This window comes from Populus nigra, chromosome 3 (genome assembly GCF_951802175.1).
Source record: "Populus nigra chromosome 3, ddPopNigr1.1, whole genome shotgun sequence".
Taxonomy (NCBI): domain Eukaryota; kingdom Viridiplantae; phylum Streptophyta; class Magnoliopsida; order Malpighiales; family Salicaceae; genus Populus; species Populus nigra.
In genome coordinates this window covers 24705341-24720164 of record NC_084854.1, presented here as the reverse complement: position 1 = coordinate 24720164, position 14824 = coordinate 24705341, and the positions used below count along the sequence as shown (strand labels likewise).

The window sequence follows — 14824 nt, the reverse complement described above, 5'->3', positions numbered from 1 at the left end:
AAAACTCCCGACACTTGCGAACTCTGACAGCCGCTTCTCACCAAAAACCCGAAAACAGAAAGCCACCGTCACTGCAGCAGCCACTCTCTCTGTCTATCCTATTTTTTTCCCATCAATATTCACTGCTATAAGACCTCAAGCAATCAAACAAGACTTTAACAAAATCAGACGCTGCATAAGAAGAGCCAGCCAATCCACCAACACAGCCCCCGTCAGTCCTTCCACGCGCCACCACCAACCTCAACCCTCAACCCCTTCATACACCGTCTCTGCAACAGAAACTCGCCAGCCCATCAAGGGTGCTGTAACCGACGGGACCAGGGGAGAGAGCAAAAGATACCAACGTTTTGAAGAAGTTTTTCCTGGAGAAACTCAAGAACGTAGACGCAGATTAAAACGGACGAAGAAAAGCTCAAATTGGATTCTTTGGTGCTAAAAGATATCAGCTCAAGCTGCTCTTCTTGGGTCCAAATCTACAAGGACTCCTAAGCCGAGGTATATACAATCGCTGCCTCTCTTAAAACTAGCTGGTCCGTTGTTTGAGATAGATTGTGTTGCTATAGTGGTTACTTGTCAATCATGATTAATATATATGTTTTACCCATAGCATTGTTGCTCCTCAAAGCACTCTCTATTCTGGCTTTGTGAACAGTACTAACTACCTAGCGAGTAATGTAGCATGAAGTGGCGGGGAAAAGGAAGAAGAGATTCGCGGGAAATTTGTTGGTGCTGCTGTCGTTCTTCTTGCTGTTTGCTGCTACTTCTAGTAACTGTTTGAAGTGGGAAATTTGTCTTCTTAATTTTTGTTAATTGCTTTGGATTTCAACGCCTCTTCCTCATTTCCGCTAGAGCTACCAAATCAACGTATCTCCAGCTTCGACAAGGCAGAAGTTACAGCCACCGTGCTACATCTCGGCTTTTCTTTCCCCCTCTTTAGCTGCTTCTTGATTCTTTCCCCTTACAGATTTGCTTTTGCAAGGGCGTTAGCTAAAAGGGTCTGTGCATTCTTCCATGTTTGTTTGTTTTGCATCCTAAATTTGGTTTCTTGGTGGTTTTTATCATCTGGGTTGGTGGTTTGCTTCTGCAAGGGCATTAGCTAAAAGGGTATTTTTAATTTATTTGCTAGTATTGTTACTGGGTTCATGAATGCGTCTCTTTCTTGTTCAAATCTTGTGTTCCCAAATGCATGTACATAGGTAGATTGAGACATTGAAGATGCTTACTAAATTCGATGATTCTGATGAATTTCCGTATTATTCTAGGATCAGATCAACTTGTTTTGCTCATTCATTAATGTAAGTTAAAGTGCTATAGCTCTTAGAATTTGTAAATAATGAAAATCTGAGGTAATGAGTTAATGCAGCGGGGGAGGCAATGAAACATGAAAGAATATAACTGTTTGATGTGTAAATGCAATGAACCATGAATAACAAAAAATAATAAAAAAATATCCATGACTTCTTAAAATTTAGCTAAAAAATAAAGAGCATGTATAGAGATGCTATAAGCTCCAGTTAAACGATCCTGAGTTGCGGTTTAGCCAATAAAGGTGTTTTTTTTTTGTGTGTGTTCTTTAATCAAATTGCTCAACTGGGTTTCTTCTTCTTTGTCTTGCTTAATTATAGTGAAATTTGAGTTTTCTTGTATTATTATTCGAATATTTGATGGGTTTTTGGCTCCTGGGGTTTTGTTTTATTTTTTTCAACTTAATAACACTGCATGTAGCTATTTTCTTGGTAACCAATTATAGCATTAGTTTAAAAGCTTGAAACTTTGATTGTGTGCATTAATTAATTCCCACTGGAGGTTTAGCTAGTTTTTAAGTTGTTATTTGAAGAAATATTTAAAGGACAACGTAGATTATATGCTGTTGTTGATTGATAATTACTGGTGTAGAATTAATAGAATGGAAGAGCAAGAAGAATTATTAGGAGGCAATGGTGCTGGCATTAGAGTTTCAACATTTGATTATTCAGTCGAGAATCACTTTAAAGAAATGGACATGATTTCTAAGCTTTGTGGAGAAGCAGAGACTGATTCTGTGGATGAAACTGAAATTCAGTGTTATAAGTCCTTTATCACCTTTTTAAGGTCAGTAATCTTTTCTTTTTGTATAAACTCTACGTTGGGATACATCGAGCAATTAGCACCCAAAATATAATTAAATGTTGAAGTATCAGATAATGAAAAAGTTTTGACAAAATAGCATAGTTTGAAGATATCACGGTTCAAAAATGCAATATTTCAATAACATCATGGTTCAGAATCGCGACATTTGATACATGTCGCGTTTCAGACCCGTAACAACTGATGTCGCGGTTCACAACTGCAACATTAATGAAATATCGGGTTTCTGAACCACGACATTCTCAAGGAGTTTTTTTTTAGAGACGACTGAATATTTGATAAAACGGTTGAACAGTAGCCAAAACAGTCTGGCTATTTTGGCTACTATAAGGTTTTGGGTCATTTTCGTGTTTTAAGCCTGAAAAAGTTTATAAAATTATATTTTTGGTTAATCTACTCCGGATCCAAAGTAATGATCCGTCGTATTATAATCATGTACCAAATCATATACTCCTCGTCAGTAATCATAGGATGCATCTCTGTAAATGTTTAATTCCTCCGTGCATCTCACTGTAATACATAAGTATTATGCTGGTCTAACCAATTATAATCATTATTTTTACCTCTACAAGTAATGACGTGCAAAGCATCACTTGTATTGATATCGACTGAAATGTGATGTTTGTAGCTGAACAATTGCATTACCCGATTCGGGCAATGTAGCCTAACCATCTCAAAACATATTAGCCTGTGGCACTGCTCTTTATATATCCATCTCATTGGTGTAAACAGCTTTGGCTACTGTCCAACCATTTTATCAAATGTTCAGTCATTTCTTAAAATGATCTCCTTAAGAATATCACAGTTTTGAACTGCGACATTGAATTAGAGATCGCAGTTCAAAAACGCAACATTTAATTAATGTCACATTCTAAAACACGACATGTATCAAATGCCATGATTTTGAATCACAACATCATTGCAATATCGCATTTCTGAACCGTAATATCCTCAAACTATGCTATTTCGCCAAAACTTTTTCATCTTTTGCTATTTCAGCATTTAATTATATTTTGGGTGCTAATTGCCCAATTTATCCCTCTACGTTGAAGGTTTGTTGCTGTTCTTGTGTTTGTGTATAACTTTTTATTTTTATGTACATTTAGTGAATGGAAGCATTACAAGTATGACCCAAGAATAATTAGGTTTGCTAGTGAAATGGATAATTCACAGCAGAAATGTGTTCTCGGTGGAAAAAAGCTACCACAGTTCTCATCTGCAACTGTTCCTAAGGTACCATAAGTGAAGGTCTGTTTTTCTTTTTTATTGTATTTTAGCTTTTTGTAGATATATGTTACGTGATTATAACATTTGTTTTACTTTGCAATCTGATATAGGAGAGACCAGATGGTGGTGCCACTCCTCTAGAATATAGGTATAAATTGGACTTGCCTTAGTTTTCATTTGCAGCTTGTTTTGTTTTAGTTGATTGTGTTGCAAATTTTTTTGACATTCTAGATTATATATAAATTATCTAATTTTTTTGACATTCTTCTATAGTTTTGTGCATTGCTTTTCCATTCCTGATATGTACATTTTCAAACCTCTCTTTCCATCTTGTTGCAGCAAAGACTTTGTGATGTATGTTGGAGGGTCTGTTTGGGCATTGGATTGGTGTCCTAGAGTTCATGAAAGGCCTGACAATCATATCAAACGCTAGGTTTTCTCTCCTCTCCTTCATAATGCCTTCATTTTTATGGTTGTGGAGATGAATTCTTAATTAATTAGGTGACCTCTTATTGATGGGTTGCTCATGTATGTGAGCCTAATATTCAGATAACATTTCTTTACAAGGTCATGGAATTATTTACATGGACATGCAAACATATAGAATATAGCCTGGGAAATTCATCCAATTCACACCTCTAACTTCCTGAAGAATGTTTTATTCCATGCATGAGGCAGAAAACATCAATTAAAGAAACTGCAAGTCTCAGTTATCTTGGAGCAAATTTATAAATTATTGGAAGTAGCTTTATATATTGATATCGATTGCTGGATTTGGTAAATCTGCATTCATTTAGATAGTTCAGATTGGTGTCATAGTGCCTAATCGACTATAAAATGTCAATTATTAAACTAAAACAAGGTTGGCCCTGTGCGATCCATAGTTTGACTATATTTTCCTTGTCAATCTTTTATCTCCTCCATAAGTTTTGGATTCTTTTCTTTGGGGGACCTTTAACTTGATTCCTTCGTCAATTTTTGTAGTTTATTGCTATTTCTGCCCATCCTCCTGAATCTTACTATCACAAGATAGGTGTTCCACTTACTGGCAGAGGCATCATCCAGATATGGTGTGTGTTTTAAATGTTGGTGTGGATGAGGAAGCACCTCCAATGAAGAACTCAAAACTGGGAGCTTGAAACAAGAGATCCAAGATAGACAATTCAGTTGAATTAAACAGGCTAAAAGGAAGACCTAGGAAAAAGCCAATAGAAGAATCATCCAGTAATGAAGCCACAAAGGCTTTAGTTAAGATGCCAAAAGGAAGACCTAGAAAAGGGCCGAGAGAAGAATCACCCAGTAATGAAGCCACGGCGGAGATTTCATCTAAGAGGCTGAAAGGAAGACCTAGAAAAAAGCCAATAGAAGAATCACCCAGTAATGAAGCCACGAAGGAGATTTTAGCTCTAGTTAATGAAGCCACAAAGTAGAATTTAGCTCAGGTTAAGAGGCCAAGAGGACAACCTAGAAAGAACCCAACAAATGATACTCTTGATAATTTGGATAGCAGCAACCAATATGTCCAAGCTCTCGCTATTGAATACCCACAAGATTCACCTGGACTTCTTGCTATAGAAGGTAGTTCTCAAAACATCCTAGATGAGGCCAAACAAAATCGCAAGGTGAAAGAACAAAAAAAATTCACCAAAAAGCTATCTGATTGTAATTCAAATCTTAAAACTACCGCACAAAGTAGAAGATTGAAAAGTAAGGCAAGGAAGGGAAGTAATTATGATGGTGTTGCTTGTCCACTGTTATTGACTCATAATGAAGATGATAATGTTTCTTTGGATACCAACTCCACTTCAACTGTAAATTACCAAACACATGAGAATTCCGGACTCAACACTGCAATGCTAGCTTATGGTTCTGATAATGTTTCTTTGGATATCAACTCCACTTCTTCCATTCCAAAGGATGCTGATTTGGCAAGAGTTGTATTATGCCTTGCTCACAATGAAAAAGTTGCATGGGATGTCAAATGGCGACCTTGTAATGCACCCCATTCCAAATACCAGCATCGCATGGGCTATCTTGCTGTCTTGCTAGGAAATGGATCTTTGGAAGTGTAAGTCATCTTCTTCACGTGGATTAGTGTAAGATAATATTCATTGTAAGAAAGGATTGACGTTTCTATAATGACCAATAGCTCTAGCATTTTCAGATATGATTAATAGAAGGAATTGATCATATCTAATCATGTTGAGTTATAGACTGAAAAACATAAATGCTGATGATTTCTTGGATAACTGTAAGGAGACTTTTACACTTGGAATGTTGCAAATTGAAGAAATGCAAACATAGTGTTGTCATTTGAGCGTGGAGGGATGGGTGGGGGTTTGGGGATGAGAAGTGGTTAGGAAACATATAATTTCATTTGCCCATTATTCCTTTTTTTTTTCTTTTGCCCCTCAGCATGCCCATAATGTAACTCTTACTATAAGTCTCCTAAATTCTAGGTGTTGCTTTTAATTTTAGGCATAAATTAATTATCAATGTGATACTGCTGACAATTCCCCCTGTCAAATGCAGATGGGATGTTCCTCTCCCCCATGCTATGAAATCTGTTTATTCTTCATCTAATGGAGAAGGCACAGATCCTCGCTTTGTCAAGCTAAAGCCAGTATTCAGATGTTCAACTCTGAAGTGTGGAGGTACACAGAGGTAACATTGTTGATATCTTCTATGCTCTTTCTATTTATATGAAGTACTACTGGAATTTAAGGAGATTGTAGAATACACTTAGGTTTTCGTTTTAACAGGGCTATCCAATATGTAGCTTAGAAACCCCTTTTCGTAGAAATTCTGACCTGGAGAGTTCACTTTCACATGGTATGATTTGGTTTGCAGTATATGGTGGAACCTAAGTGTACCCTTGTACCGTGTTTGTATGAGTGGAGAAAAGTAAATTCATTTTTCTAGAGGAAAAACAATAATAGAACGAATGAAAGGACTGCCACTAAAGTATTTTTCATCCTTGTCTGTATATGTCACATAGGAATTTGACATTCAGGCTTTTGTGGATTTTGAAGTGATGTGTATAGTTGAATAGAACGATTGATGAAGATCTTTCACATTGAATTCCAAATTCACCTAACTCAGATTGTTGAAGAGTTGTCATTAATTATAGAGCCTTTTGCTCCTTGATCATATTTTTTGCTGTGCGCTTTATTATTATTTTGTTTCTAATTTCTTTTTTTCAAATTCCTATACACCATCCCTTTGGCAGTAGAGTGGTCACCTTCACACCATCATGATTACTTACTTGCTGGATGCCATGATGGAACTGTAATATATCAATCATCTTGTTGTTTATGCTGTTATTAATTTAATTGTCTGCCATGGTTTGGGATAAAGTCTAATCGAGTTGTTGCCTTTCATCACTTCATTTTCAGGTTGCTTTGTGGAAATTCTCTGCAAGTGGTGCATCTGGTAATAACTAATGAGTCTAATGACTTTCATGTTTTAGTTCTTTCTGTGTGAATTGTGTGGATACAGTTTATTTCATGTTAAATTTGGTTGGAGTTCTGATCTAAATTGATCGATCATTCCATTTTTTCCCTTTGTTAGTCTACAGATACAAGGCCTTTGCTTTGTTTCAGCGCAGATACAGTTACTATTAGAGCAATCACATGGGTCCCATCTGAAAGGTTAGTGATGTCAGATGTCTCGGTCTGTTACTTTTATAGCTGTATGTTTGATTTATCTCTGATATTTTGATGCAAATTTTCAATTTTTTTTAATTAGATCTGAAGATATATAATCCTGCTACTTTGGCAATGGCATGTCCCTTGCCTTTAAAATTTCTGTGTTGTCAATAATCATCCAGAAATTTTATCTTGTGTATAATGCTATTTTAACTGTAAAGGGATGCATGGAAACTTTTAGGATGTTTATTTCAAAGAAATTGTACTGGCCAAAGTTTTCATTTCTTTTGCTTATAATTAAGATATAAAATATGCTGCCTTCAAACTTTTTTCCAGTGACCAAGGGAGTCCAAATCTTATCCTCACTGCCAGACATTGGGGCCTGAAGTTTTGGGACATGCGGTGAGTATGATTTGTTTGTTATCACAATTACTTGCATTATTTTGATATCACTATTTGCATGTTCCATTTTATATACAAATTCTTAATTGCTCAGTTTGCTTCAGATGAACTTATGGGTATGTAATTTTGTATGGAACTTTCAAGAATATGATTTGAATGTTTAATAGAACTACCATGACTGCCTTTTATCCTTGCCCTGGAGTAGACAGACTATAAGGCACACCAGTACCACTATGTGCTGTAAGCTTTGGGTGACTGGACTGAGAGCATAACATGGCTTCAAGTTCAAAAAACTTGGAGACCATTTTCCTTAATGCTTGCACCAAATTTTCATGAACTTTTGTGATAAATGTTTATAGAGTAACAAGCCTCTGAAGAGGTGGAGCATAGGTTTTTTTTATGAGCTTGTTCTAATATTTTGTGACTATAGTCTCTGGTTCCTTTGTGTCTGGAGTTATCACTGGTATAATCACAGCATTAAAAACTCCTATAAACAAAACATTGATATTTATTTTGCAGTCAGAGTGATATATTTCCATGAATTTTGCATCATTTTGATATTGGGATTTAGAGTTGAGCATCATCATATGCCCTTATCATACTTGTCATCTTTATTTGTGGTTGTATTTTTTTGAGAGGCCATTCTCTAATATCCATTTGTCCTCTAGGATTAAGAAAAACTGATCAGGGTGCCTCATGCGTCATGCTCCTCTTTCATATAAATAAACATTTCCCTTTTGTCTGGCTTCTCATCTCAACATTAATGGCCAGGAACTCTTTTATAGGTGGTAGAAAAAGACACCTGAGAGTTGAATTTACTTTATCAGTTTTCCATGTGGAATACTTTTGCATATGTTGGCTGTATGTATCATGTAACATTGTTGTGTTTTCAGAGCAGGAGGAAGTTCTCAATCCCTATTTTACTTCAATTATGGAATGAGGAAATCAATTCCATTTGTATTTTTTGTTTAAATATAGTTGCTGTATAACTAAGCTTCTGAACAATTGCAGTGATTCATCCCGACCTTTGTGGGACCTTCATCCAGCGCCAAAACTCATATATAGCCTGGATTGGCTGCCAAATCCAAGGTGTTGCATTATTTTTATTGAATAAATCACAGGTTGGGGATTTTATCGATAAGTTTATTCACTTGTATCGAGCCTTTAATTGTTTACATTTTTAGATGTATAATTTTATCCTTAGATGATGGAACAATGAGACTTCTCAGCTTGGCAAAGGCTGCGTATGATGCTGCTGTCAATGGACAACCTTCTGTTAGAAAAAACAACTAGGGATGCACGTTTTTAATTGTTCTTCCTTTGCTATCTGGAGCATTCAAGTGTCAATGCTTACAGGTACTCTTGTGTTGTCATTTGCTTTAGTATTGAAATGATGCAATTTCATTAATCGCTTAATCAAAATTGGGGGACAAAACAATAGGTGGTATACTGCATTTTCTTCCCTCAGGTTTTTTATCATCTTCTTACAGCATTTGTGACTGATGTTGCCTATGCAAGGTTATTTGATTGTTGCATCCTGGGTTCTAGTCTTTTAGATTAGGATCCTCTCTTCTACAAAACTACTGTCTTTATCAATATTTTGATTGGTCTTGTTGTTTAGCAACCCAACACGCCTACATCAATGGAATTAATTTATGGTTAATGCATAAATCAGTCCCTCTCAAGTATCAAACTTCAAAATGGCTCCTCCGGGATTATTTGATCCAGTCTACCATTCTATTTCTGTTGTTTGTAGCAAATAAATCTAGTTGGAGAAGAAAGTGATCCCGTATGCCAGCTGACTAATAATACCCATTAAGACTATGAGGTGTCCAAATGAATGCAGATGATTTGGCGAGCTGTTGATTTGAGAAAAATTTTGAACCAATGGAACAAACTTCTAGTTTTGCAAATGGGCCGGCTTCATCCTCCAGTCAGGCCAGCTCTTCTGGAGAAACAGGGTCTCACTTTAATGTCCTCCACTTTTCTTGAAAACTTTTTTTGTAGTGATACATAGTAACTTGGGTATTTCTTTGGTGGAATTTACAATCTGTCTTCTATTGCATATAACTACAGTCAGATCAATCGAAAATGCTTCTTATTATTTGCTGTCCTAGCTGTATAAACCTTTTCATAATTCCATTTTTTTTTAATTGACAGGCATGGTTGCATATTGTAGTGCAGATGGTACTGTTTGCCGCTTCCAGGTATAGCAGACTTCCCATTTTACATATGATTTATTTCCCCTACACTCCTACATAACATCCATGTGATATCCTAGTCTGTGTGTCATGCATGGGCCTGTTCTCTTGCACTTGTTAATGCTGAGTGCTAAGACGGGGGAACCACATTGCATCATGAATTTAATTTGGCAGGAGTCTGGCTCATTGGTGTGAACAAGAATTATTTAGTAGCATACCTGTTTTACATGTCTTGAGCATGTTTGCAAAATTTTGTTTGAATTACTTACACGAGTGACGCGAAGGATTGGCATCCAAACACACTCTTGATAGATCTTTGCATGAATAATTGAGACAACTAAAGTCTTTGTCTGATACTTTGATGCTACTCTTTTACCAAACAATTCATGGTAGAGTTTGAATAATTATATATGTGGATGCCCACATCTGTACGTCTAGCCTGCTTCAGAGCATTTGCTAAAGCTTATATAGTGTTGCTTTCATAATCGGCTCACAACCAAAGTAGTGGAGAAAGATCCATCGAAACATAGGGCCCCACATTTTGCTTGTGGGTCCTTGAGCGAGGATGAATCAGCTATTGTAGTTGGCACTCCATTACCAGATGGTCCTTTACCCTTTGAAGAGGCTAGTTAACGATGTTGGGAACAATCCAAAATCCAAGCAGCCCTTGTCTGTCAAATAAGGCCGCAAAAATCAGCTTCAGATGATCAACCGTTAGGTAACTGCAAAATTTTCACCCCTATATTCTTCTTAGCTTTGCTTTTCTTCTCTCTTTTGATCATCAAGTTTGTCAAACTTCTTGCAGCTCTGTGCTATGGTGATGATCCAGGTATGTATGATGGATCAGATGAAACATTGACAGCTTCAAAAAGAAAAAAGAAACCAAAATCTAAAAGTGGGAGTAAGAAACAGGAAGGAGAAGATCAGGCATTGACATGCATCGAGCAAGATGACAAACAGAAAGGAAGAGGAAAGGATGGAGCTGGGAATGTAATTTAAAGTATCCCACCAAAAATTGTTGCAATGCATAGAGTTAGATGGAGTATGAACATAGTTAGTGAGAGATGGCTGTGCTCCGGAGGAGCAGCCGGAATCGTAAAGTGTCAAGAAATCAAAATGTCTGGTGTTGATATATGCTTGGCTAAGCCAGCAAAACGTTAATCATAATCTATGGATATTTAATGTTATTTTCCATGGATTTGGCTTTTAAAAAAAAAAAGTATTGAGTAAGAATTCTTGAGAAGAATAATTGAAACAAATTCCTCGCTGTTAATCGCCAATAAATAATATTAAAGCATAGAATAATCGGCAATTCCTACCATAAACGATAGGTCATGAACGGAAAATCTGGTCGGCGATTAATTGGGAAAGAAATCTGTAATAAACTGATAAATCATCGCCATGTACTTGGTGGAGCTCGTGAGTTAAAGGCAAATATTGAGAAAAATAGCCTTCTCCAAAAGTCGTTAAATAATCGCCAATACAATGTTAATCGTCAATGACGCGAAATAATCGGATCCAAGTGCCGATTAATCGTTGGATTGTGACTGATTCCTCGCCTATTCATCAGGAAAAAGTCGCTACTTCCTCACCAATAACCAATTACCCGGGTCGTCAATTCCTCGAAAATTAATCGTTAAATACTCGTGATTTCCTTGTAAACTACTCGGGGTTTCTGCAGGATTTCCATTTGCACATGCTCGTTAATTCCTCGCCAGTCAATAGCGATTTTCTTCTTAAATTCATCGCGAATTCCTCGTAAAGTAATCGGTAAAAGATTGTTAATCCATATCCAATTAGACGCTTATTGATCGGGAAATACTCGGATTTCCTCAAATCAGGGCTTTTGATGGAATTCATTAATCAGAATCTTCCCGTAAAATCGGACATCTAAATTAAATACTCGTCAAACAATCAAGAACTAATTGTTAGTTGTTTATCTCTCCGACAACTCTCTAAACTAACTGTTCCACGAGATTATTTGGTCTGATGATGAGAAAAAAAATTATTTCTACAACTTTTCCCTTTTTTTTTATTCAATGATTATTTGGTTTCATGATGAGGAAAAAAGAAAAAAAAAAATTTCCTCTCTCTCTTTCTTTCCAGTTAAAGTGAGCATAGAGATTTTAGTAAGCATGTCAACTATAATTAACACCAGGAAAATCTTTCCTTTTTATAAAGATTAGCATGGAAATTTAATAATCAACAAAGATATTTGGAATGAATATAACTTTTTTTATCTTTATAATATTATAATTTTGTGGTTGCATGTAGATCGATGATCAAACATCTTCTAAATTTTATGAAAACTTCAATTAAGCATTAATATTTAGAAATGATCTAGAATTATTATTATTTTTTTATTAACATGGATATCCGTGCTACCTTACACACAACTCGATTAATCTTACAAGTTCTAAAGTTAATGATCATGTAAGTCTCTAGTGATCCTGATATTTATGAAGCTGATCAATTTAGAATTATTCCTTAACCAATATGATTATGCACAATTAATAATTTTCAATCTCCTTGCTAAATGTTTGAGGTTCAAGAAATATATGATTGTGCAAAATAAAAATAAAAAACTAGGAAGAAAAAAATAAATAAAGGAGGCCTCGAAGAAGAACAGGATTATTCAGACAGCTTGACTAATTATGATTAAGTTGACCACCTTAAATCTAAGTTAAATTTAGCCCTACAATAAGATTATGACTAATGATTGTCATCAATGGAAGAAATCCATCTTTGATATGATCTGCTAGTGACCTCACGCTTTCTTAAACATGATGCTATTTTAGGTGGACAAACATTGAAGGTAATAATTAGTGCGAACCAAAATATTAGTAAAGTAATTAACTATATTTACATGTTGATAACGTATTTAATGTTCGTAAATGATTTATCCTACATCAAAACATCAATGTCACACCCACTAATATAGGGATTTTCACTTTTTAGTTGTCAATTCATGACTTAATTATGAGCTTAAAAATATTGGTTGTTGACAATCTTGCAGTTCACAAAACTTATATTTTAGAATTTTACTTAAGTTTTTGAGTTAAATGTATTTTTTAATATGATATTAGAATTTTATTAATTAAATAGTTTGTAGAAATTTTAAAAAATTATATATTATCTTTATTTTTCATAACTAGTTTAGAAATCCCTATATTAATTCCATAATTATTTCTTTGGATTTTTCCTCTTTTAAGTATTAGGGTTTAGATCTAGAACTAGTACAAATAGAGTTGTTTAACTTATATTTTTAGCGATGAAAATAAATAAAATTAAGTATTTTGATGTCCCATTATAGTTATGGGTTTGTTTGGTCTTTTAAGGTTTTGTCTTGTAATAAATCTCGTGAATTTTTTAGAGTTTTGACTTATAGCAAACATCATTACCCATTCGCTTCAAGACTATGTTAGGTTGTATTAAAGCCAGACAATTCCTAGTGCTCTATTCTGGTGATATTAACCTTATTTAATAATTTAAATTTTTAAGGTAAGATGTTTGTTTAATAGTAGCCCTTTATTATATAGTATATACTAAATTTCTAGCTTACGCTAAACCCAATCTAATCTTTAAAACTTGTAACCCATGAAATTATTGAACCAGGTTCAATCAAGAAACTTAATTCCTAAACAATTTAATTTTTAAGGATCAAATGTGAAGAAAAAAATTAAAGGGACTGGTGTGAAATTTAAAGAGGAGAGAGAAGAAGAAGAAAAAAAAGATTACTGGTGTCAAACTTAAGACGCGTTTGGGGCACACATCACCCTATAGCATCAAGGGCACTAATATCTTTCAAACATCATCATTGAAGGTGGTGTTTAGTGGCCATGAAGCCTCACATGCGCCGTCCACACGCATCGATAGGTCTTGTTTAATAATATTTAATATAGGTAAATTACAATCATACCCCTAAGTAACCTTTAAATCTATAATAAAACCAATGTAAAATGATAAAAAAAAGCCCCTGTGAGAGAGTAATGTTTGTTTTATTTTAAAGGGCATCAAAGTAATTATATCATTTAAAAAATTAGAAGACCAAAACAGCCCTGAGTAATAGGCATTATATTATTTTACTTGAGGGTTAAATTAGTAATTTTACTATGTAATAAAAAAATAAAAGAATTAATTTATCCCTATATAATTTTTAAAAAATAATTATATCATAGTAAAAGGTTATCTTACCATCAATGCCTAGTTCAAGGTTTTTTAATATTGAAAGCAATTTTATCATTTAACTATTATAATGAATAGTAAAATGTCTATTTAGCTACAATAACTTTTCATTCTCATTTAATTTATTTTTTTAACTTAATTAGGCACTAACAGTCAAGGATTCATATAATGCGCCACCATGTCAATGTCTCTAATTCAATGAGGCCTAACATTTCTTTTCTAGTACCAGCAAAATTAATTTCCATGGCCTTCAAGTATATGAAATGAAATAGATAATTATTAGTTTATAACTCTTGTTATGTTGTGGGTTAAATTAAAAAAATTGAACATGACAAAAAAATATTTAGGCCGTAAAGAACTATTTTGTATTTTTATTAAGGTGAATTAATCTTGAAATCTCCTGATCCAACTTCTTGCCTAGCTCGAGTTTAAAATTAAGTTGTAGGAGTTTTTTCGATGTGACCCAGTTAACTTGGTTAGTCCAAAAGCATCTTAACTAACCAATAAAAAACATTTGAGGATAAAATTTAGAAAAAAAAACAATGAAATTAACAGTAGTTTCTTAGAAAGTGCATTATTTTTTTACATTTGGTAGTGTCATGAAAAATAAATGAAAAATAATTTTCAGTATTTGGTTATGCAATGAAAAATAAGGTGAAAATTAACTTATTAAGGTTTTAATTTATTTTTTAAAAAATTTATTAAAAGAATAAAGACCAAATATGACATATAAAAAGGTTGAAGGAAGATGAAATAAAAAAAAATTAATTTCATTAATTATTTCAAATAAAACAAATATCAACAAAAAGAATAGAGACCAAATATGATAGATAAAAAAAATTCAATTAAAAAAATATAAGAGACAAACAAATAACAATCAAAAGAATAAAAATCAAATAAAATAAAATTATTCAAAACAAAATATGCATCAATCAAAATATTGGGGATCAAATTTAATATAATCAACAAATAACATGATATTTTTAAATTTTTTGCAACTTCTTGAAAGTGTATTTCGTCCAAAATAAAAAATAT

The 14824-nt window shown here is 34.2% G+C and overlaps 1 pseudogene; it reads left to right on the top strand.

Annotated features, from left to right (window-relative positions):
• LOC133689867 (uncharacterized) lies at positions 1-10799 on the top strand (annotated as a pseudogene).
• The last annotated feature ends 4025 nt before the right edge of the window (positions 10800-14824 follow it).